This window comes from Anser anser (assembly GCF_964211835.1).
Source record: "Anser anser genome assembly, chromosome: 9".
Classification (NCBI taxonomy): domain Eukaryota; kingdom Metazoa; phylum Chordata; class Aves; order Anseriformes; family Anatidae; genus Anser; species Anser anser.
In genome coordinates, this window is record NC_139729.1 from 8395936 (window position 1) to 8422590 (window position 26655).

General features: G+C 36.8%; 1 protein-coding gene and 1 long non-coding RNA gene across 3 annotated transcripts in view; both read right to left on the bottom strand.

The window, feature by feature from the left end:
* The window catches only part of LOC310903944 (uncharacterized protein), a 144256-nt gene that overhangs the window by 52098 nt on the left and 65503 nt on the right, over nt 1-26655 (bottom strand). The window lies entirely within an intron of this gene.
* On the bottom strand, nt 5806-19834 carry LOC310903946. Its single transcript, XR_014587947.1, has 3 exons — nt 16411-19834; nt 14713-14853; nt 5806-13503 (listed from the first exon to the last, which is right to left on the bottom strand). It is a non-coding gene; the product is annotated as an uncharacterized lncRNA (long non-coding RNA).

A 26655-nucleotide genomic window follows, 5' to 3' on the forward strand; every position in this document is an offset into this window, starting at 1 on the left:
AACTGGATTGTTTGCCCTCGAGTAGTTGGCACAAGTCTCCCTCATTACACATTCTGGCAGGAGTCTGCAGTTCCTGCCTTCATAGCAGCACAAGCTCTGAAGCTAATTTCTTCCAAAATGAGAAGGCCAGAATTATAATATGTGCCAAAACCATTGCCCCTTCATATGAGCCCACAGAATTTGCAGACTAGGAAAAACCTTCTAGATCATACTGACTGGTGGTATAAGGGAAAGAAAGGGCTTTTAGAAGGGCTAGACTTCTGGTGCTCCTGTAAACACACTTCCCTAATAGCTACTATCTGCAGCTGAAATGCTGAATCAAAACTAGACACAGATACTATTAGTGTAACCTTAATGGTGACACAAAGAAAATTAAAATAAAAAGCTGTGTTCTTTCAAATAATATTCTAACATCTAAATGTTTTCTTACCATTTTTCTCCCTCAGTAGTTTAAACTCCATATTTTAACATTCCTGAGCTGGGGAGGACATCTCTTAAGAAAAACAGCATTTATCAAACTAACAGTAGAAGACTTTAAAGTTTAATGCATATCTATCTACACTACTTAAAACAATTATCCAGTCTTCATATCACTTAAATGATCATTAATGCCTAATCATGAATATTGACAGTTATGATAGCCAACACTAAGAAAAAAAATCTCAGAAGGGAACATTTTCTTTTTCAGGCCTTAAACTGGTCACTGACAGCATAGACCAAGATACAAACATCAAGGAAGTAAGTTTTGCTACCTCTAACTTTTAAGAGATTTCTTGTATACCCTTCTTTAGAGGGAAGTGCCTGTGTCAGTCTGATTCAGTTAAGACAATTTCCAGTAGTTCACAGCTTTTGTTTAGTACAGATAATTAATATACTACAGTCACAAGCAAAACATTAAACATAATCCAAAATGAAATAGAAATAATAGAGTTGTACTTCCAGCTTTGCTTTTTCGTCATTCATATCTTCATTTCTGACCATTCATATCTTCATTTTCACTGAAGAGAAAATCCATGTTAGAAGGAAGTGAATTCAAGAATGAATTGCCAAGGCACAGATTCAACATGAAAGCAACACCTGCTTACTCTCCTCTGGAAGGGAAGAGGGCATGGCCAAAAGATACTGCTGTGCTGCTCAGATAGCTTTGCAGCTCCTCAGACCAGCTGTTTGCTAGAGAATGCTCTCAGTAGCTTCAACTCAACAATTGAGAAGAGATGCGTGGAGAGGAAAAAAAAAATAGCATTAGGATAGGGCAAAGCCAAGCAAGACAACTAAGCTATGCATACACTCCATTGATGCTATCCAGATTGGTCACACACTTCAACCCTCTGCTCAACGTGTCCAAATGCCAACACAGCGGAAGCAAGCAGCTTTCATTTCAACATTACCATAAATGATATGGATGATGGGATTGAAAGCACCCTCACCACGTTTTCTGATAACATTAAACTGGGTGGTAAGGCAGACACATCTGAAGGGAGAGACATCTTGAAGAGAGACCTCAACCGGCTGAAGAGTGCACTAGCAAGAACTGTATGAAGTTTAACAAAGACAAGTGCAAGGTCCTGCACCTGGGATGACATAACCAAGGAGCCCAGTACAGGCTAGGATCCATGCAGTTAAGGAGCAGCCTTGCTGAAAGCGACCTGGGAGTCCTGGAAGAGTAGCTGAGACTTAGTCAGCTGTGCACTGCAGTAGCAAAAAAGGCAAATCAGATCCTGGGCTGTACCTGGAGTGGATTACTAGTAGACCTAGAGATAGAGATTTGATCACTCTACTCAGCATTTATCACACCACATCTGGAGAACCGTGTCCAGTTCTGGTCCCCAAAATTCAAAAACGATGTGAACAGACAGGAGAGGGTACTAAGGAGGGCCAAAAAAGTCATCTAAGTGCTGGAGAACCTGCCCTGTGGGGAAAGACTGAGGACTTAGGTCTTTTCACCCTGGAGAAGAGAAAGCTCAGGGGAGAACTAATCACAGCGTAGCTACAAAGAGGACAGAGGCTCTCTCTTCACAAGGAGGCACCTGGAGAAGACAAGGGGCAACAGGCAGAAGTTGCACTGGGAGATGTTTCATATTGAAAAAGGAAATAACTTTTTTAGAGTGAGAACAATCAATCATTTCAACAACCTCCCCAGGGATGCGGTACAATCCCTATCACTGGAGCTTTTCAAAATGTGATTAGCCAGGGTGCTAGATCATCCCATCAAGACTCCCTTTTCCCAAGAAAAGTTGGACCTGCTGATCCCTAGAGATCCCTTCCAACATGGGCTGTTCTGTGGTTCTATGATTCATTTAGCTGCTGCATATATACAAATTCTTTCTACTTTATCTCTGTTGAACATACTAGATTAGCCTATTTCAAGTAGAGCAAAGTGTTCGGGAATCAAGCACAGGTCAACACCGCAATGCATATTGCTTTGTTTTTCTTCTTCTTTTCAGTGTCCTCCAAAGAGGAGACAAACTACTCCCTTCAGTGTCTGTTTGAAGTGACTCATAATAGCCATAATCTGCTAAGAAGGCAATCTATTTAAAAAATTAAATAAAATTTAGAAAAACTTGACTTTGGGCAGTTGGCCTTAGCTGTCTACAGTTCATGGATAATCCTTCCTGTGTTACTTTATAACTTTAATCCCCACCTTTGCCCTCCCTATATTGTCTACAAGTAAAACAACAGCCTGTAAAAAGGCTGCCTCTTTATTCAGATGAATAACATCCTAAATCATGGTCCTGTTCTCAGCATTTTATTTCAGGCTACAGAATTCCAAAAACTTTTGTAACTAACACATCAGGAGCATGGGCAGGGGAGAAAATCAACAGCAATACCTGGAAACTCCTTTTACAGTTTGTCAAAGCTAATTCTCTATGCTCTGAGTGAATCAGCTCTTGTAAATGAGGTATTTCTCCACTTATGTCGCAGTTCTCTGGCAGGTATCTATACCCATTGAAAATTATGCAGATTCTCAACTTTTCTTTGAACAAAAATGTCCTGGAATGGAAATTCGTCATTTCATTTCCTTACAATAAAAGTATGCTCAAAGGGAAACACCACCTGTTCCTAGCAGATGGTAAATTAGCATTGAAAAAGATCACCTGTACTGGAACCCCCCCCCTATTTTCTAATTCTACCACCAGGAGGTAAATCAGCACTGTAAGTCACAATGAGGTGCCACCCGATTTAACACTTGCTTATGTTTCAGTAGCATGCCCGTAGCGCATACTGCTAAGTGTCCATTCTCTTATAGCAGTGCCTATTCGTCATCTTTACAAGAATTGTGCCAAGCCTGCGTCATAGCAAAATGGATTTGGAGGTAAGCCATTGCATTTACATTTATTAATGACCCTTGCTGAGGAACTTCAACACATGATCTACTCACCTGATTCAGGATTCCTTTATAAATACATGTAGCTACTATTTGGCTCCCCAACTTTTTTAAGGAAGCATCTAGGATCAAAATTGAGATTGATGTAATCACTGCTCTCACTCTTCATCTGTAATGTCATCTGACAGTCACATGCACAACAAAAATTGAAAGTAATCATGAATGATGCAAACATCAATCTTTAATGATGTCTTAATATGTGAAGATTGTATTACGTTGCAAGTCAGAGAACCATATCCCTTTTCTACCACTTTCCAGGCCACACTGAGTTACAATTCTTTGAATTTTTTCTTCATTGTTATCAAGGCTGAAAGAAAGTAAGGACAGATGCTTCTGCACTCAAAGCACTTACTTTATTAAAAGCTTTTCTAATGTCAAAAATGTACACAGAGTCACTCTTGCAGGAGATGCATTACTGTTATTTTCACCACTCCAAGTACAAAATGAGATTATGAAAGGGGTTCAAGAGCTGGATTTAAATCCAATTCTGCAGCTTCTGAATGTGTGCTAATGTAATATTGTGGGATTTGGAGGTAAGGACCTCAACAGCTTAATCTGTGGCTTTTTCAAACATCTGGGTCATTGGCAATGTCACTGGTGCTTTTATTCTAACTAAATCAAGGGGATAATAAGTATAATCCCTAAGCAGTTACTTGCCTGCAAGTCACCATAAATACACTTACAGCAATAAATCAGCAGCTGGTATTAACCCTTTGAAAATATGGGATGCACTGTTAAAAGTAAAAGCTGATGTCTTCAAATCTACCTGAATAACTTATAAAATCACAATGTAGTTATCAAAAAGGGGTACCGACCTCAAATCGCCACACCAAACACCTGCCAGATTGCATTCTATAAAGCCAGACAATTCCTAAGAAGTAAATAGATATACTCCCTGCATGTCAAATTCAGGCACTGGAATAAATGGCTGAGCCTGGGTTTAATCAAGGTTCAGGCAACCAAAAGGTATGAAAATCTAGTCGAATTTTTTACAGTATTACATTTGTCACCTAAAGGCTAGCTACAAACAGCAAGTTTATAAAACCCTGTACCTGGATTTGCTCCATATTTAGCATCCAAGAGACTTGCATCAACACAGTAAGTGGGTGGTGGGAAGCAACAGGGAGCTCTTAGCTTAAGGAAGATTACCTTCTGCCTTGCTTTGATAATATCCTTTTAACAAATGATACTTCTACATTTTTTTTTCTGGTTTTCCTACCTGATTAGGATGAATATCATCAGTATTGTCAGGTTATATGTCCAGATACAGGCACAGTGTGGGAAAAGCATATCAGTTCACTTGTAATGCACAGAATTACAATACTGGCTACATCAGAAGATGAATCATTCAAGCACTACAGGCCCAGGTGTTTGTTGCAAATGCTTCTGAAAGAACTCAGCTCACCATTGCAAGAAAGCTGCAGAATTGTTCCTCCTAACATCAGCTAAATCACAAAAAAATCTAATGATTCCGATGGATATAGTTATAAATCCTGGAACTCTCTCAAAAATACACAATGTTTCAAAGTGTGAGCAAGTACTGCTGGTTCCTTCATGCCCTTTTACTGCAGCAGGTATTCATTCATCCACTAGTCTGCTACAGATCATAGTGAAATGAAATGCCAGAAGATCATGATTGTTCATATAATTCTCTATCATGTTTTCCCTCGTTCTCCTTCCCTATCTTTGCTCTACCACCACTTTTAGGAGGACTTGCATCCTGCTATGCTCTGACATCTACCCAGTTCTATGACTGTTTCGGGAACAGCTACACCTCAGGAAGGGTAATGCAGCTGTGCAATGGCTCTGTGAGTACACGATGATGGACAACACCAGGGGCTCAGCATGTTCCTGCTCTGCACAGTATCAGGTAACTGAAAATCCAGCAGCAGTAAAGACATTCTCATTTCTGTTTAGTTCATTTTTTTTTTTTTGTTTTTCCACCTTCTATCTTGAGGTCTTGGCAATGGATACATCACTGAGCTGATTGTTCAAAGCAAGATATAGTACAGTGACATACAAATACTGCCATCATATTTTCTGCTCTTTTCACCAGTTTATGTTTTTATACCAGCCTAGAATGTTATTGTTTTTTTATGGTCCCTATAGTACAATTACTTTTCCATAGAAATGCTTATGTCTTTTACACATGAAGCTAAAACTGAATTCAATACTGTATGCTTTTTATGCATTCTTCTGCATTAGTCCACATTACATCTCACTGCCAAGGGTTCTGGTGTAGTTTGTTTTTTTTTCATTTTTATTTTTAACTTTCCCAACGAAACTGAGGTAGAAGTAGCACTTCACTTTTTTTTTTTTTTACTAAAGCTTTCTGAATTTCCTTTGTTTTCTTCTGATATTTGTGTAAATAGCAGATTGTATCAATTTTCAGATTACCAATGACATTACAGAACTGCAGCTCATGTGCCTTGTGTGCTCAATGCCTGCCTTTCAGCCTAACAAACAGCATGCACAGCACACGTTCTGTATTCTTGCATGCATATCATTTGGTCTGCCAAACAATTGTGTGCGTTGGAATAGGGCAGTAGTCCCCAGCCCTGACTTTGTGGCACCTCACTATAAGTAAAGAAATCCCCACGTTATAAATGCTGTGCTGAATCTGCAGCATTCATAACGATACATGTTTATAACTCACTCCTACTCACTCTTCTGTCTGTACGCGCATGTATGAGTGTTTCAAGAGGCTAACAGAATATATGACCTTTCAAATTAAGACTGTGTCATAAATGGAGGAATACAATTCCTTGCAGTGAACACTAATATTTTTTCAATGCGTCACATCTTTGTGCACTCTCTCCAGGCTGAAATGACAATAGCAATCACAGCTGACATAATTGACCCTTCTAATATTCTCTAGTGAGACAATATTATCAAAATGGCAACAGGCTAAATTGGCATTTCTTAGCCTGAAGACCCTTAAAAAAATCTCTGCATTGCCAGGATACCTCTCAAAAGCAAGCAAGCTAACACGTTAGAAGTGTTGAAATGCTCAGAATGCACAAAATAACAGAAACCAAAGGACAAGTCTACCACTAGAAGAGGACAATAAATTAATAAATATACCTGTTCCCGTTTGGACTAATAAACACAAAAATGTTCCCAAACATAACAGAATGATTTGCAAGAATTATGAAGTGGCACAAGGGGTCCTACAGCAGCAATATACTTCACTAGTACAGCCCCATAGATAATAGCATGTTAGCTGTTGCTCCCGTCACTTCTCACCTTGTGCGGATAACATCCAGCAACTCAGGATCCTATTCCCACTGAATTCAACTGGTTTGGCAACAACTTGTTTAATGTGTTTTGTCTTATTCTGTTTCTTTTGCTCATGGTAAAGTCAAGCACTTGATGCCAGAATTTCTGCACTGCTCACTGGTTTTTCCATTAAGTTTTTAAATTTAAGCTACATGCACCTTCTCCTTTCAGAAAGCAGGACGGAGAATGCTGGAAATGAAAATTTCAGTATTCCATTTATCTCATTTTAACTTTAATAACAAGGTTTAAGCATATTGATATCTCCCCTGTCTACCTTTCATTGACTTCAGATGATCCAAACCAAACAGAATTCACTAAAAAAATCTACTGCTGATTCAATAGGCCCCTTGTTGCCTATTAATCAAGCACATAGTTGCAGCTATATGTTAAAATGCCAGTTTATCCAGTATTTGAACTATCTGAAGACACCAACCCAGACAGAAATCCCATAATGACAGGCAATATTTTTTGCGAGAGATATTGCCCTATCTTTCAAATTATTAGCATTTTCATCAAGAACTGCTCTAAGAATGCACTTGCAAAGCCTGAACCTCAACTTGAAATGCACTGCAACATTTACTTTACAAGGTGAAAATCCTTGAAGCTTCTGCCTTTTGCAAAAGTTGGTCTAGAGAATCACTTCTGTATACACTTTCAGTGTCTCACAGTCATTGGTAATATTCTGTTCTAACTACATTTCTGCAGAAGATTTATTCAGAAGACACAGAAGAGTAACGTGCCTTCCAGTGGCCTGAATAAAAAAAAGACTGTCTTGCAAGTTTTTGTTTACACCTTAAAAATATTTGGTGCAAATGAACTGAAAAAAATTAAGATGGACCCCTTTACCTCCAGAGTACTGCAAAACAGAACCTTGGTTCCATAGTCCTAGCCTGTGCATGGCTATTTGTAGGAAGAAGGATGCCCAAACCACACTGGGTCTGGCAAGAGTAGTATTACTGATTTTGAAACCATGTCATGCCTTGAATCATGTCCATGGCATGAAATTCTTCCTCATGCAGGACCAAGTTTATGTCCTTTCCGTATCTATCCTCCTTACAGGAAAGGGGTAATAAGGATTATTGAAGGCCACCTGAGCAACACAGGCTTACCTAGGTTCACGTTGACTGTCACTCAAGACAAATGACAAGTTGAAGAGCCATCACAAGTATGGCAGTTTCTCCTAAGACTTGTCCTAAGACAAGGTGGCCTGTCAGGTACTTTAGGAAGACTCTGTAGAGGCACGGATGCATCCTAGAGATGTAGATGCTTTTCTTGGTAGGCTGGATTTCTCTCCAACTTCATACTAAGACAGATAGAAAACTTGTCTCAATCATTCTCTGAAATTCTCTAAGAAGTTTTAGCAGAACTGTTCACACCACCACTCATTCTTCATCACACATGCTGCTGTCAACAACTGTGTGCAGCAGAAGAATCGGAAACCTTCAGTGATGTGTGGTTCAGTAACCTTAGTCCTGATACAGAAGCCCCGTACTTGCTGGTAGAGAGATTCAGGAGGGAAGTTGACCCACTGTTCTTTCCTCCTCTTCTCTCTAGATTTTCTGTTTACTCCTAACGAACATCATAATTAAAGCCGCAAAGATTTAAGGATACAGTTGAGACTAAATAAATTGAACTTATTTTCCATTAGCAACCACACACTAACTGCTTATCACTGGTCATTCAGAGTGATTCAGACCTACACCTGCCACCTTTTGAACTATCTGTACTGTCTTTCTCTCTGATAGTCTACATACAGAAGATTATAAAAGCATATTCTTTCTCTCTCTAGGTGAACAAATTTAATTTCCTTCATGCATAATCCAACTCTTACATATGAATGAAATATTTCTAGAAAGAACCAGAGGAGACTTCCAGTTAATATGGCTTACATCCACCCACCAGCAGAAATGACAAGAAGTACACATTGTATATCTATACTTTGTCACACAAAACTTTTTACTTTTTACCTATAGACATTTATGTATTATAATTTTCATTTCTAGGATCCTGCTTATCAGCCTGTCCAATATTTCACATAAAAGATTTCTTGTATTAAAGTCATCCAAAGATTAAAAAAAAAAAAAAAGAAAAAGTGGGGGGAGTTATCCCAGTAGGTCTCTTTTGTGTAGCACAATGCACCTGTAACTATGGAATGCCTGCCTCCTACTCCATCACAGGTTTGAATGGCAGCTGCTTCAGTAAAACAATAGCAGCTATGCAGATGCTAATACCAGACAATGGCTTGACATGCTGAACCATAGTTCAGCACATTTACATTGTGCTTGAAATGTGATTGAAGTGATAATATTGGAGTGACAGTTGGAATGCTATTATCTCATTTTCTTACTGAGTTTCTGCCTAACTTTACTACCTTACTTAACACTGACTGACCATTCCATAGTGCTGTAATAAAGAAGTGGATTTACACAACTGATCTACTTGCATGTAAACTCTTTAATACATCTTTTCAAAACCCCCAAGGGGACCTCTTTTTTTTCAAAATGAGGTTTAAATGCCATTTATTACTTAGTATAATGAGACACCAAAAGAAGTCATTACCTTCAGATCATGGACCTGACTGGGCAGTAAATACAAGAAAACACAGCTAAAAACAAATAACTAGAAAGATCGGTCCCCCCCTTAGGTAATGTCTGCCTTTAAATAATCTTTGTACTATCATTAATTTAGTCTTAACATCAAAACTTGAAGACATTCTGGTATGTGTATATATGTTTGTTTATTGTCCCAAACAGCAAAGAAATTATGCATCCAGTATATAAACATTCAAGTAATAACAGAGCACTACACGCTCAAGAGAAATGTAGGTTGATCTACAGTGTTTATGTTGACTTTAGATGCTTCTGATTAGATTTACCTGTGTATGATTTCATAGAAAAACTAATCTGGAATATCGAGTTACACAGTTCTCAAATGCCACTTAATGATGACAATTATAATGAGAAAGCAATCAAAAGATATGGTAGTTTGACTTTGAGGAATAACCTTGCATTTTGGTTGAAAAGGTGCTTTTTCAAATATCCAGATTTCAAGAAATCTTTTCTTCTACATTTTTTTCATTTATTGCTCTTTTATTATGCTTTGATATAATTAATTTTCTCCCTTTTCAAAAGTTGATTTCTTTACCCTAAAAGTTCTATGCTACCTAACAGTAGTGTCTTCAATCTATGACCACAAAAAAAAAAAAAAAAAATTACACTGCAAAACCCTCCTAGAAAAAGGTAATTAAAGATGTGGACCTGTATGCTCAATGAAATCCAGACACCAAACTGTCACCAGAAATAAAGGGATTTACAAAACAAAACAAACAAACAAAAAACAGGCAGGAGTCTGCATTTCTGCACTTACTTATCCTTTTAATCACAAAGCAGGCAGGAGTTGGCAATTCTAAATTTACTTATCCTTTTAATCACTGATGAAGACGAGCAAAATGAAGTCATTTACCCATGTATTGTACTCAACCAGTGCTAGAATTACAGTCCAGGTCTCACAACATTCCTTCCAAACAGTACATTTCAATAGCTTTTTTTCCCTCTCAATTTCTGAAATATATATATATGGATTAAAATAGTTAAAGAAACTTGCGACCATGTTCTGCTTGATATTTGAAGATTCCCAGAAGGATATATTATGAGGGAGAGTATACATGATATATGAAATTGTAAAAAGGTAACATCAAGATAAGAGGGAGTTTATAGCTTGGCTAGGCCCTGGAAGAGCTACTACAATCTAGTTATTAGACTAATAAAAATCAAACTCATTCATAATTCCTTGTTGCCTCAGTAGCTCCTAGGTTCATTTACCATCATATCTGGCCACAGGTTCAATTTATTCAGATTTTAATGAGCAATCTTTGTGTGTTTGGTACCGGAAAATGGCAGATGAGATCATGGTGGAGGAGGGGTTAGTTATTGTTATTATTCCTCATTTATATGTATTTTAAAAGAAGAAAAACTTAACTATTCCTAGGAACTTTAAAGGGCATATATTTAATAAGAAAAAAAAAAATCAAGCATCTGTGAACATTCTTTATGTTGTAAAGCTATTACCAACATTCCAATGAACTGGAAAACAAAATTGTTTTTACTAATATGGACAGTTTTAACAGCAGCAAAACCAACTGCTGGCAAAATCAGGATCTAGGTTTGTAACAAGCAAGCTAGTACCACATCATTCTCGGTTAACCACAACACACAAGACTATGATTTCCTCATGCTAGGCCTTTTCACATACAATTGGAATGCACCATATGGCAGAATAAGCTTATTTGTGGAGTTGGACTGCCCTTTTCTTCTCCTCATCTCTCACACAGACACATTTCCTTCTTCTTCTTCAAACGTTATTTGTGGAAAGACATTACAATCCTCACACTACTGCATTCCACACATCAGGAATCCTGTCTGCTTACAAATGTCAACTGGTCTTCTAACACAGAGAGGAGAAATGCAATACCATCTGACTGGTTAAATAAATAAATGCCTTTCCCACAATTCTAAGTCATCCATTCCATGTGAAACTAGAGAGACCATCCTTCTGCTTGATTTATGATATCCTGATAGCCGAAGAATTACTTAGCAAAATCAGTTTGGCTTGATGTAAAATCTCCTCTCTTCACCAGGAGGAAAAAAAAAATATATATATATATATATGAGCCCCACAAAAGAAGACATTAATTGAGGAATAGTTGAGCTATCATTGACTTATCAAAATAAAGCTGGAGACATAAATCAATTCTACTGCCTGGACAAAGATAAATCAATAAAGCTCAGAAAGACATTATTGATTCTGTAGCCATCACTCAAAGGCTCTTCATTTGATTCCTCAGCCATCTGTTTAATTGAAATGATAATTCTGATAACTTCTGGTAGGCCCTGTGCATGTTGACTTTGATACAATATTATTCAATCAAATACAGATGGCACATGACCTTCTGTCAGTGAGAATCCTAAATGTGTTACCCACATGGATTAGTTTGGATAGATACATTTTGTATTAAACAAGATGCTTCTGTCTAAACTCATTATTACATGACCTTTAGCAGGGGAGACCTGTGTTCAAATCTTCCTTTAGGTTCCAGCTTATTTCAAATTTCCTCCCTCCATTTTACCAATAGCTGTAGAGTAAACTAAACAGTTACAAAGAGTATTTGACATTTGTCTTTCAAACATCCTTCCTGTCTTATATTTTCTCCTTGGGTTGTATCTATTAATCACAAAGACAATAGTGGAGAAGCTGTGAAATGTGTCTTCAGTACAGGCACTTTAGTGTGTTCATGGATTTGTTACTCAAAATCTAACAGAAAGAAAAAATAGTGCTTGTCTCTAAGGTACGATACGGTAGTGCATGAGGATGTGTGTACTATTTTTATAAATCTGCATCTAGAAGAAACACTATACAAGACTATGTTGCAACTCTGTACTGAGAAACTATAACCAAGATTAAACTGTGCCCTCATTTTAAAGTTCCTTGTCAAGTATTGTAAGAGACTTTAGATCCTTTTCTATGACAACATACAATGGAGATATTTTGTTTTACTTAGAAAGTAAAACAGATCTCCTCTTTCTTCATCATCAAGCTACTATGGCAAAGTACTCACTGCTGTACTGCAGACAGATAGCATGCAACATACTGTACACTTTTTGTAGTGCTATAATGAGACAGCAGAACAAAAATGCACATCAGAATCTGAGGACAACAGCTGAAAACTAAGTGCATTTTGCACCAGCTTTCCCCAACCGTTCTATTCCCTCCATAACAAGGAGAGCTCAAAACCAAACAATATACACTGTAATTGGGGATAAAGGCCAAAATTTGAAATCCTGCTACTTTGTTTTCATCATACTTCACAAGATTTACATACAAGTTCACAAGAAAAAAACAGGGCTACTCTATCCAGAAAACTATTAAAAAATAAACACGTAGTAATTCTAAAAGAGTTCATAAAATAATAGTTATCTTCCCTGTTAGAACCATACTGAATCCATGCATTATACCAGCACCAGGAAATACGGAATGACATAAAGCAACATTAAGTTCTAGGCTAACAGTATGCATATAAACAGAGTCTTTGATAGTGTAAATGAGATTCTATTGCCAAACGAATTTGACCTAAGTAAAAACAAAGGTATTGGATGTTCAGCTACAACCTGCTTTGTATCCATATGACTGTACCAAAAAACTGTACTCTTGCAGCGTTCTGCTAATAGGACTGGAATTAGCACTTTCCATAGTACAGAGCAACAGAATAAAGTAGGGAAAACTTCTCAAATTACACAATTTTGCTTCCAGAATTCACTGCTGTGCATCTAGATGGACACGGGTGAGTACTGGAAGGAGATACCTTTCCTTCACCAACACAACTCATTTCAAGAAGCACTTAATACTGCCTTCAGTGGGCAAATGCCTGCCAGAGCAGGCCATTATTTTATTGTAGAGCATATCCTGGAGTTCCCCCATGGCTCAGTTTCTCCTTGAAACAGATTTAAACAGCCACTGTCTGTCAAACAGTAAATTCCTTGGAGCAACCCAGAAAAATGAAGCATATAGCTGTATGGAGCTGGGGGAATTGCAGATATAGTGGGATCTCTCTCCAGAGAGTAAGAGGGCCTTAGCTGGTCAACAGCAGACTTTTATTCAGTTTCAGGCCTGTCATCCCTGTTGGAGGAGGCTATAGTGAAATTCCAGCTCTACCCTCTCCGAAATCATTGCAATGGACCACATACTCCTTCCAGGAAACACGGATGTGCAACTTGTAGTTCTGCCAGAGTAATAAACTGGCTACAAGCTGATGAGATCTTTACGTAATTTCTCCCATTGCATACCTGTGAAAAAGCCAGAAGGAACCAAACTTTCCAATAACACCGTATAGTAGAGGACTAGAAAGGCTTTGCTGTTTGTTTGTTTCCCCCCCGTAGGAAAAGGCCTAGAGCGTTTTGGCTGGATTTTTAGATAGCATTGGGCTAGCTGTTAGACACAGTTGAGTGAATCTTACTCTCCCGTGGCACTGTCCACTGTAAAGCACAATGTCAGCATAAGTGGGAAATTACACTTTCTGCAATCATCCTACTTTTTAACAGCATTTCCTGGTGGTGTTAAATGGTTACTATAGTTAGAGAAGAATTTTGCTTAGAGAAGCAGGGAATGAAAAAACCCGCACACTCTTTCATCCCCATTTCAGTGTTTGCAATGGAAGTAACAACTAACATTTGAGTGTATAATAACACACCAACAAATGTTGTAGCTGGAGGGTAGATGTTAATTTAGTACCATAATGTGAACTATTTGCAATACAGTTACTCCCCATTAACATCAATTAATAAGCTATTTACAGCAAGAAATGCATTTTATTTATAGTGATAAAATAACTGAATCAAGTCATGTAAGGAGGCATTTTGTAAAAGAAAAGAAAAAGGGAAAAAACAACCCTAAGGTTTATTGGCTTCAACTCTCATTTCTATCTTAATCATAATGAAATAACTTGAAAGAAGACATTTTTCCATATATGAAACCAATCAGCTGTCTAGTACTGGTACATTTTACAATTTTTATTTCTTTTTTTAGTTTGTCAGGGAATCAAGTGTCTCAAAGGGGGGGAGAGAGGAGAATGCTATATAATCAGTATTTGGAATAAATATCATTGTGTTAAGTAGCCTACTCGCTCTCTGTGGTATTGAAAATTCAATCTGAAAAGCAAATACAGAGGGAGATAGAACAAAAATACTCTGCATAGGATGCAGCATGAAATCATATCCAATTAAAACTGAGAAATATAATTTGATGATGCAAGCCAGGGAAAGATCAGTTTGTGAGAATAAACATTTTGATAAATAATTTTTCATATAAATTTACCCTTTTTTTTTTTTTAAGCTATTGATTACCATTACAGAGCAGAGAATATTGACATGTGCATGAAACCATAACGAGTCAAAATTAAGTTTCAGATAGACTGTCTCTGGTTTGTCTTCATGTTTAGAATTAAAGAGAAATGCTCACATTCTGAAATAGATTCTGTAACCAGCTCTACCACACACCTGTCAAGGTTGACTGATCATCCAAAACATCATTCTCCTGTAATCTGACCAAGAAGCAGCGACAGCGCAGACACCAGTCCTTGAAGGAGATTTACCTCCCAGCCAGGTTCTGCTGCTTACAGGGCTTCTGTGCCACCCTTGCTTCACATACAACAAAACAAAATTAGAGTAGAAACTTTAATCACACCACCTGATTGGCAGAGATTGAGGAGTAGAACTGAAAGGTTTCTGAACCAAATGACATTATTAAGTTTAAGTATACATACATACATATATATATATATAAATAAAATCAGGGACAAAGCTTTCTTACTGCCAGAGTCTTGAGCTTTATTCTAGTTCCCCCATTCGAAGCAGTACAAAGGAGTTGTACATCTTTCACAGGATGAAGGGCCTTAAAATTCAAAATTAAACTAATAATGTACCATTTAAGACTATATGCTTTGCAGAATTTAGACATTCTGCCAATTCATCTGGGGAAAAACAGGCATGTTTTCACTTGCTATTAATAATAAATTTGCTGAAAAAGAACTTCAGGAAACCTAAACAATTAGAAAATCAGTGCCAATACTAAGAAATTCAAATAAACTTTTTTTTTTTTTTTAATTTGACAATCTCAGTGCGAATGATTTCAAAACAAACACACTGGATTTTTTTTAATGGTGTTTCAGTAATAGGTTAAATAAATTAAAAGAAGACAAAATAAAATTTTGAGAAACAACAAACATCACATTTGAATTAAGTGAATTATTCCCGCTTAGTCAGAAAATAGGTGGGGGTGTAATTATACTAATTTGGATGGTGAACAGAAACCACAAAAGATCCATTCAGCAACTAAACATGTGTTTTCCTCTCTCTTCTATAAAGGTTGCATGTAATATTTGTCATATGAACAAAAAAGCATTATTTAATCCCCCACAAGATGGGTTCATATTACTTGCACAATGCCAAAACCAAATTCACAGAAAGAGGCAAACTTTGGTGTGATATTTAATGTCTTAAATTACATGGACAAACCGAGTATACACACACAAAAAAATAATAATTATCCTTAGTTTAGGATTAAAAACTACAATCAAATCTGGGCCTATATTGTACATCACCTCTACCTTTGGCAGAGCAAATGACACCACATGAAATGCAAATTGAGGAAAATAATAATCCCTTATCAATTTATAAACGTAAGCATTTGAAATACACATTACTAAAAATCAACAGTTCCTCTGCATCTGAGATGTCTCCAAGTAATGGTGCAGAAGTGCATTAACACTGTCAGAAAATAGGTATTATTCACTTATTTTCTTCTAAACATTTTTCGAAGAATACTGATGCTTTGAGAAGAAATTTTTTGAAAGATCTCAGTTACCAAAAACAAAGTAATATTTGTCTATTTTTGAAGACGCATTATCTAAATCCCTCCAAGAACATTGTTTTTTTTAAAAAAAATGAAGTAATATTTTAACTGAAAAAAAAAACCTTAAAATTCATGTTGACAAGCTGAAAAGGTAAAATGTATAACATCACTCTTGTCTTTATATATTGTGTCATAATAAGAAATAAAAAACACAGAGAAAAAGGCACTACACAAGCAGTGGTTTGTTAGAAAGACATACTAATACAATGTCTAAGTCTAAGAAAAACTTATTTAAAACTTGGCTTATGGAAGACATTCTGAGGGGTTAGCTAAATGCAACTTACTTTTTTTTTTTCCATGACCAAATGCCTCCAGTAATTCCAAACTGAGTTTTCCACTACATAATCTGTATTTACTGACTGCTTTTGCCTGAGTAATTAGAAGAAACTAGCAGCAGCTGCATTTCAATTCCAAAGCAATCGTGGTGTTACCACACCTGTCCCTGGAGGCAGCCTGCTATTTTACCCTTCCAGAAGCAAGCTGTAAAATATTAAAACTTTTGTCAGCGTGGCCCCTTCTACGAAGAGTAATATTCTCTACCTCTATGCACAGGTTCCTCTCTCTCTCCTCTTTACATCTCTTCTGTTTGGCAGGCCCGGTGAAGGAATCGGTGATGCAGTTTTTGGCACCCTTTTGGAAAGCCTACTACAGAACAACAGAAGCCTGTAATCACTTGCATGGAGGAACTAAAGTGCAGCATGTCCTCATCCTACATCTCTCCCAAAGAAATGTCTCTGCCCAACAATCGTATTGACTGAGATAATAGTCCTGGATTATATGTCCTGCTTTCAGAGTAACAAGAAGCTGAGCTATTGCACTGCTAACAGTGATCACATCAGGCAAGCGTACGTTGGAGAAGAATTGGAAGTGATGTGTGTATGATCCATTTCTGGTTAAACACACAGATTCCAAGGCTTCATAGCTATCACTCCAACAAAGAATCACTATCAAGATTTGTGCCGTGTTTCTAAGCAGAAGCTAAGGATGTCTAAATCTAGCCCTCAGCTGCCTGATGAGTCTATATGGCAGGCCATAGCATTTAAACAAATGCTTCCTAGCTTAACCTGTGCTTCACAGTGAACTTTCAGAGATGTAGTAACCAGTGGATAACTCCAGGCATACACAAATTCTTGGATAGTTTACCATTCTACTTAGGAATTAAATATTCATTTATTCAAGTCTTAGGATTTAGGAAGGTTTCTTATTAAAAAAGAGCAAACAATGACAGTAGAAATTCTACTGAGTGTTGACAAGATGGGAGTAGTTTAAGCCCTGTCTCCCATTTATATACGACTAGATTCGTTCCGGAGAACAAGTTCGGTACTATATCTAGGTAATGCAAATGTACTAATACGGAAATGCATTATGGGCTTTCAGGAACATATTAATTTCATTGAAGTGCATGGAATTAACAGTTGTACAACAATGCTAGGATTTTATGTTGATGTACTTGTAGAAAAATAATCTTACAATAATGTTATAAATGAACATTCTTAATTTAAAAGGTTTACTTCGTATTTTAGAGCATATGGATAATATGTTGCACCTTAGATGATCAGACACCACAGAGCACAGTGAAAGACAAACAGGAACAGAGGAGAAATTGCTGTGGATATAATACATTGCATTGGCACACAGAACTTGGCTCAGTTCCTGCCTATACAACAGACCTTTGACAAGTTACTGAATCTCTCAGTGGGAGAGTAATTGGGGAATTGGCCTGGCTAGAAAACAAGAATTCCATTGGCAGGGGAGCAGGGGAATAATGACAATTTAGCACCTCCTTTGCTCTATCAGTACAGAACTGAGATCATTGCAGAAGCGTATAAAGGCCAGAAAGAAAAATTGTAACGTATGTACTATTGAACATGCTGGAAAACCACCTCATAGGGAAGTTTTCTCCATTTTTATATTTTCTTAGGAAAAAAAAAAAAAAGAATCTTTTTGAAAAAGCCTTAAAATTTTGTATGCAAAGAATTTATGCTCTAAGAAACCCAGACAATTTCTTAGAAAACAAAGGCTGAGCACATACATGTGACACTGCCTCATCTGTTCTAACATTTTATTTCCATAATTACACACACTATTCTTCAAATAAAACAACACAGCCTACATTTTTATATGTCCTTAGATAAAAGCATAGTGTCTACTGCTCAGAACTATGCTACTTATTCCAGACAAACAGAATTCATTAGAGTTGTTGAAATAAAAACAACACAGATCTGCTTTTACCTGCAGTTTCTTAAACATAACAGAAAGGTGTAAGGGTGAAAATTTGCAGCCTTTTGACAGTCACCAGGTAAGTTAGTTCTGAAATTCAAATGAAGGTGACTCTGCTGCCAGTTGAAAATAGATTCTCCATATGACTGTTAATTAAATTATTAAAATAAATACCTTTGAGAAAAAAAAGATCTTATCACGTAAAATGATTAACTTAAACATATTCTGGACTATTATGACAATGAAAGTGATGTAAAAATACAGGACATAGAAAAATACAAACAAGTGTATGTAACTTATTTTTTTTTTAATGGTGATTATATTATCTTTTGTTTAATTCTGCCATGTCATAATGTTTTACAATACAACAACATTTTTACTGCAAGTCATCTGTGGAATTTTCTATTTCTTGATCTGAGGCAAGATGCTTCATGCCTGATGATTGTGCACCAGAAGGTGTGTAGGGAGCAGGCACAGCACTGCAGAGAAAATCCTAGGCATAACTTACACAGACCATACAGACTGTGCAAGTCAGGCCTGTCTGGCAGGACTGCCCATAAGTCTTTTGTCGTTCTGTTCCATACCCAGATCCACAGCACACACCTCTCGTCCGTTTCCTACAGACAGTTTCTGAGGGGACTCTTAGAGCAGATGATTCCAAGAGTCTCTAAATCCCAGTAAAAACTGAGCCGCCAAATTGAAGAGCCTTAAGACCACCCCAAGTCTTTTCAATCCCTGGGTCCCTGCAAGGTCTGGTCTTTCTCTCTCTACCCCCGTCCCCTTACATGCTGCTACTGATGCCGAGCCCCCCCCAGCAGGCCAGGGTGGGTAACGCTACTCCTGCACTCCACACCACAAGAGGGAATGGTCAGTCTCCTTTGCTCCCTGCAGCTCCTGAAAAGATTCACCTTGAGACTCAATCCCTCGTTTCGTTTTACCCACAACACCCCAACCAAGACCAGAGCCTTCAAGAGCATCTGCCCACTTTTACAAGAGGACAGAAGAGAAGGAAACATGCCATGTCTAATACAACATTCAGACTTTTCATAACGGCATCTACTTTATTCTTGTTTCAACACATTTGCAGTTAATATATGTGAAATATTTAAATCAAGATGTTCATGGAAACAAATACCAAAACACAAAAATCAGTGAGAGAGGAATTTCTGCAAATAAACTTACCATGTGGCCTCCTCAAGTTATAACATCTGGGGAGAAAAAAAAAAAAAAAAAGAAAAAAAAAACTTTTCCAAGCTCTTCTGAATTTCCTGATCTTTATTAAATATCCCCCTTATCCCCCTTCCTCAAAAATTCTATTTGCTAAATTTTCCTTTTCTTTGGCCTGACAAACATTAGTCAAGGTGGATTATAGATTGCTTTTTTTCCCCCTTTTTTAAGAGACCTTCCTGCTGGCAAGTGAATGATGTAATAATATCATTGGTCTTAAAGCTCTAAGTCTCAGAAAACACTGTAGAGAAGAAACATCAGCTTTCAAACATTTGTATTTAAAAAAAAAAAAAAAAAAAACATTTGAAGAGTTAAATTGATTGCTTAGATAAAACCCCTCTTCTGAGAACCTACAAAGGTGGTGTCAATCAAACAAGAGTAGGCAGAATGAAAAAAAACTTGATCTAAAATGTTAATGAAAACGTATCTACTGCAATGAGAAACTACAGTAACCATCATTAGTGCTTAACTCTGGATTGAACAAGTTTTCTCATGCTCACACTCTTCTGAGGATTAAGGTGATAATGGGCATTATCTGTTAAGTGAAGTAATTGTAATGTACCACGCTAAAGTGCACAATGCCATTCACGTTGATTTGCAGTTATTAGCATTTAGTAGTACACGGACCTTGGTAAGCAGGTGGTTAATCTTTCCCTTTAATTATGATCTGTGTGATGTGACAAGAGGGAATGTTATCATAATTTAAAGACAGCAAGGATTATGTGAATGATAGCTGCCTGAAAGGCCTTGAGGAACCGCTTTATCCTAAAAAGAAAACAGAAGTTCCTAAAAGCTCTAATACCTACACATCCATCACTCACTATTGGATAATACACCACCCATTACTTATAACACATATAAGGCTCCTTATAAGTAACAGAAAAATTTAAGTTGATTATACGTTGCTTCAGTTTACACTTTATCAAGGATGATTTTGTGTGTCAGTCCAAGAATTTTAACCAGTTGTTAGACACAGTGAAATCTGAAACCCCAATTCTCACAGTTTATAGTTTTAAGCTCTGTTAAAAATAATACACATATGGTAATTATGATTTTCACTTAAAGTTAGAATGCTTCAACCATTCATTGTTTGTTATGTGACTGTCATTTGATTTGGGCTCAATTTTGAATGCTCTTTTTACCCTTGAATAATGCGATTGTCAGTGATGTCAGATCTGGTCTTCAGGTTTGGAAACAATACCAAAATCAGTCTCTTATGCAGACAAGCATCCATCGCATGACAAATGTTTCCAAAATTTCCTGGTTTTCTGTATTGAGTATCTTCCTCATTAGCACTGCTAGCAATCTGATACTGGTGTAGAAAAACCCCAAAAGGCAAAACTTTTTATTAGTAAAAGGACAAACCCAAGACGGTATACTCCTAATTCTGTGTCTAAGCAATGCTTTCCATTTTGCTGGTGAATAGGAAAGGTATTTAACTGATATTTTAGAGTTAACCACTACCAGTGTTCTTAACTCCACAGAATCGGACAATTCCCCCTCAGAAGAAAAATAAAACAATAATGGTTTAGACTTCCACAGGTTATTCTTAAATTTGGAAATTTTGGTAAGATGAGAACATGAAAGAAAAGGGAAGGAGGGGAAGCAAGCAACCAAACAACAGTTTGCAAATGTAAATTAATGGAGAATGAGCAAATAATAATATGATTCAGATCGACATAATCCCTAAGCAAAATCATGGGAAAAACGACAAACAAAAATGTTATAAGGGGTGCAAAAGAAAAACAATTGAAGATTAATATATAATGTCAGCCAACACAGCTTTATAGCTTCATTTCTTGGTCCAACCTGTCTTCTCTTGATGAGAACAAAATATGGATAAGAAAATTCATTATATGCTGAGAAGTTATAGCTACTGTTAAGTGTTTCGTGACTTTTGTGACTCATAAAATTATGGGATATGTCATTGTAATCTCTGAGTGAAGTACCGTGTGAGCACAGTTGGGGGGTGGGGTGAACAACAAATGACTAATGACTAATACAGCATACAATACAAACATTTTTTAATGAGTCTTTCATTAAGTTAGCTGAGCAACTCTCTCAGTATCACACACTCCGGTTTTGACTGAACTCTCTCTTTTCCCAGTCAAAGTCTACCAACACTGTCTAGTTAGAGAGGTCTTTTTTTGTTTTTCCTTTTTAAATTCTGTTTAAAGAGACATCAGCCCATGTCAAATACACGTAACAGTATTCAGATGTCTCCCATGCAGTTTCATATCTAGTCTACTCTACCAAATTTAGCAAAATATATTGCAGATTTTAGCTACTTAAGAATCTCATGTGGTCAGAAGTTACTCTACCTTCTTTTTGCTGGCCAATAATACTTATAAATTAAAATCAAAGTTGTATTTTCTACAGATCTGATGAAGCTTCTAACTTTTCAGTTTTTCTATTCAGAGTTTTATTTTCTAAATTTGCTTTATTCTTTTCAGCACATCATTCAGAGATTATTTAAAGAACTCTGGTGTATGGCAGCAGTTTTCTTCAACATCTAAATTCAAGACAGCTGTTGCTTAGTATGAACCCTCTATACAACATACAACTTGCATGTCCCAGACCCACTGCAAAGCACAGGTCCACAAGTCCTCTGCACTCACTGCAGAGTAAGACCTTTCAAGTAAATATTATGCCTGTTCCACTAATCGTTTCATAAACATGACATTAAAAATATATGTAAACTCTCTCAATGACAAGATAAGCACCACCTCAGCACTAGGAGAATGGTTTCAGTGTCTGTTTTTCTCAGCTGCTAATTTAAAAAGAAAATAAATGTTTTATTTCTAGGGAAGCCTGGCTCACTTCAGCTCCCAGCTTTCATTTTATCTATTTTTTTTATAAGTAAAGAAGCACCTAGTGTCAGATTTTTTTCCTTTTATTAAATGCTCTTAACTATCTCCTGATTAATGAGATGTATGAATTTGTCAAATCTCTCACTGCTAGAGATTGCATATATAAAAAGTAACAACATTAAGCTGCTATATAGTAAATGTAGGAATTATGTTTTCACAACACATTCTCTTATAATCAGAATTTGATCATTCTCTTTCATATAGTAAAACCAGTTATAGCAGCACTCTTCAGGTACCACTATATAAGACCTAAGGTCCTGTCCATTGTAAGATCAGTCACTAGGGTTTTATATCTCAGCTCTTTTTCAGTCACCTGGGGTTAAACTTGGAATAAAACCTGTCAACCCACATGCAGGTTCCATGTTAAAAAGATAAAAATATAGGGGCGGGGAGAATTAATTAATCAAACTATTTTCTTACTGTAGAATCCTAAAAAGCAGTTTCAAGTAGTTGCAGTTGTCTGAGTCATTGCAAAATGCTGCTGCTTAGTAGTCCCCTCACTTCAGCGCAGATGCATCTTCTGTACTATATCTAGCACACCTAAACAGCAACAGCCCTGAACCAGACCTCTGGGCACTAACATTCTTGAAGCACAGATGGGTAACTCTACAGCTCAAATCTTCTAGCCAAAACTTGCCAGAGCGCCACAATTTTAACAGGTCAAATCTGGAACAATCTAAATGTCTGATAACATGGGAAAAACACAATCCAAGCTCAATTCTAGGATAAATGTTTGTCTTTATATAAATATGCAGCAGAACTCCCTTATCATTAAATCTGTTATTCTATCACACAACAAATTTACCCTAATTCAGAATTCCTTTGATACTAGGAATTGTTCTATATGGAAACAATTAAGCTACTAGCTGGAGCAATTTAAGGCAGTCCTGAGGGTGATCTCAGCATCATCAAGCACTACAAGACCGGTTTTGCTCAAAAGTACACTGAGTCTGACATATTTGAAGAATCAGCCCATAGCCTACTGCTATCAAAGGCTACTTTTGTATGCGTAAAGAATCTTGAGGTAAGTGAGGAGTTAATTATTTGTGCCCAAGTCACTATCCTGATAAATGCATTTTATTAGCAGTAATAGAGTATGATCATTTGCAGCCTGTGGAAATAACTTTTAACCAAAAGAAGGACTGTTAGGACTCAAAGCTGCTCTCTATATATGCTACTGAATTTTCAGTATTTGGTTTCCTCATAAAGTTTTCAGATGTTCATAGAAGCAGCACAAAGTGAACAACACAGTAAAAACACCATGGTAAAGAGAACCACATTTACCTTTTCTTTTTTTTTTCCTTCAGAATTCTAGAAATGATTAAATTAGGAGAGCTCTTATTGACAACAGGAAGGTATTTTACCCAGACATAAGGGAGTTCAGCCTAAGTCAAAATATATTTTGGAATTAGTTAAGCCTTTTAATGACTTGAAAAATTTTCTAAACAATTAGAGATACCATCTACTGAGTAAATAATTAAAAGGACTGCTTTTCTCCATATTTTATGAAATCAATTATGATAGATCTACCTCTATCAGTTTCCTCACTCCCATCCTTAATACTCAAATATTTATTATGCCAGATCAAATTTTCTAAAGCACAGTTCCCTTCAGAATGCCTCAGATGCTCAAAAATAAGCTAGCTCTTTAGGAGGCAGCAATAAGCAGCTACAGCTCACAAAAGCAATGTGGTTAATTTTCACAATGCTGCATAAAACCACATTTGTGGTTAAATGGTCAGATGAACACTTTGGCTTGGAAAAGCCTTCACCATCTCAAAATACAAGAACTCCAGGCAGAACATTCTGTCCTTCCCTGAGCATTTGAAACCATAATATCAGTGAAGTTGGGTTACGAGCTCCTAAAGACATACATTGGCAACCCAAAGCTACCGAGAGAAGAAAAAGAAGAAAAGTATTTCAAATTTGAAGAGGGTTCTAGGCTCTAGAATTGCTACCCAGCTATTAAGCGATCTTGGTGCAAGATATTATGGTATCCATATGTTTTCCCACTGTAAAGACGGTAGAGTAATGCCAAACTCCTTTAAAAAGTGCTTTGAGAATTACTGGTGAAAAAGGAATCAACCCCCCCCCCCCCCAAAAAAAAAAATATTATTTTGAAATTAAATAAGGTCCTTTAAGATATATTTGTTCTTTGTTTATAAATTTGAAATTCTTGCTGTCTACTCTCAAATCTATGGCAACTGTTTTTGTTTTGTTTATTAAGAAGGTTAAGAGATTAAAGAGATTTAAAATGAGATCTTTTGCACAATAACTGAGAGACACAGTATGGTGTCTGATTTTATTTCTGCCTAAACTTCTGGTGCTTCTAGAGGCATGAGACACAGGAGACTTGGCACTATAAGAAACAACTATTAAAAAAAAAAAAAAAAAAAGGAACCTGTTGGATGGAAATCGGACTGCTTTGCTTTGGCTGCTGAAAGCAAAGTTCACAGCACCCTTCAGCAGAACACACTTCCCCAAAACACCAGCACTTCACCGGATTGCTGACGTGTCTTCACAAGGGGCACTTGAACAAGTATTCAGCAATATACTTGTATGAGTTGAGTGTTGCATGTTTTTTAGACAGTCTAAGATAGATCTGCTAAAAGAGAGAGCTGCTAAAACCATCCATTGATTTTGGGTGCCCAAATCAAGGTGAGTTGGGGAAGATTTCCACATGCATTCAAATTGCCCCAAATAAAGTTTGCTTATTTGATAGTACTTCTTTATAGACCTTGACAACAGTTGAAGATTTTGGCAGGAAAAAGAACTGTTTCAAATACACACAACCAGCAAGTTTCTTTACTTACAGTTATATTACCACAGCTACAATATAATCGTGGTTTTTTTTTGTTTGTTTGTTTGTTTGTTTTTGGGTTTTTTTTTTGGAGCCTAGCTCCAATCACTTTTGCATTAGTGTAAATCAGGAATAATTAAACTGAAGTTAAAAGTACTATACAGATATAAAATGGCTGTAAGATGAGAATACAGACATTTTGTCTATTTCTATAAGACCAAAGAGAAAGAGATGGAAACAACTCCAGCATGAAAATGTAAAGAAAGTGTGGAAGGAAATAAAGAAGCATCAAAGAAAATTATGAACTTCAGGAAAAGATATAAGGACTAAATAGAATCTGAAGACTGGAGTGAATAAAAACACAACAGCTCTGTCCTATAATACTATGTGAAATAGCCAAGGAAGTCGCCGTAGCTGGCTTGTTTATACAGCAGATCTATTGTTCAATGTTAAGATCTGTGTAATTTGATTCCTAAAACAGAACAGGATTCAATAATAGCAACATACACATTTCAATTAACTGATTCATTTTTCCTCCTGAACTATTGGTCATAGAAAGTAAAGACGCTGATAGCATCTTCCCAGTCCTTAAATCACATAAACATACGGAACTATGAATCTGAACATTTTAATTTAAACATCTCAGTAAGAAAATCTTAATTCCAAATGAGTTTCCAAAAGATATTTCCTACATTTTCACAAATTTTCTACATTTTCATACATTTGCTATTTTCTTGCTAGGAAAAGACACTATATTCTTGGGGAACTTTGATTTAAGTGTCTCCCTCCTTAGCTTTCTTTTCCTGTAGAGTACCTTCTCCTCACAGTTCAACAGTTATTAAAAACAATGAAAAGTGCATAGCATTGGGGCATTTAACAAAACAGCAATTAATCCTGCCCTCACAAAGCAAGGCCACAGTTCTGTCACATAGCAAGTGACAGAACTTCGAGGTGATGTGAGGAACATGGAGCTACTATATGGAGATAACAAGACTATTCCATTTTGAATCAAATCTTAATGTTTCCATTACACATTGAAATTGTTTTCAAAACAAGAATGTGTGTAGCCCTGTGAATAAGGAAGACTACAGTTTTGCTCAGCCCAATCATTGGCAAAGTCTAAAAAATGGTACTACACTCGAAACGTCCCAGAGATTTATGTATTCACTTGGGATTGCTAAAATGTTAACAGCTTGAAAGGGAAGAACACACAAGGTGTGAACTCCTCAGGGATCAGTGATTGTACCGTGTAACATGAAACATAACATCTTGGTTATGCACAAAGGCTGCAATGAATTAAGCAGCAGAGTTGTTTTTTGTTTTTGTTCGTCTTTTTGATGTTGCTTTGTGTTTTTGTGTTGTTTGTTTTTTAACTTCAGCTGTGCCTCAGCCAAGGCTTACATCTACGTTTCT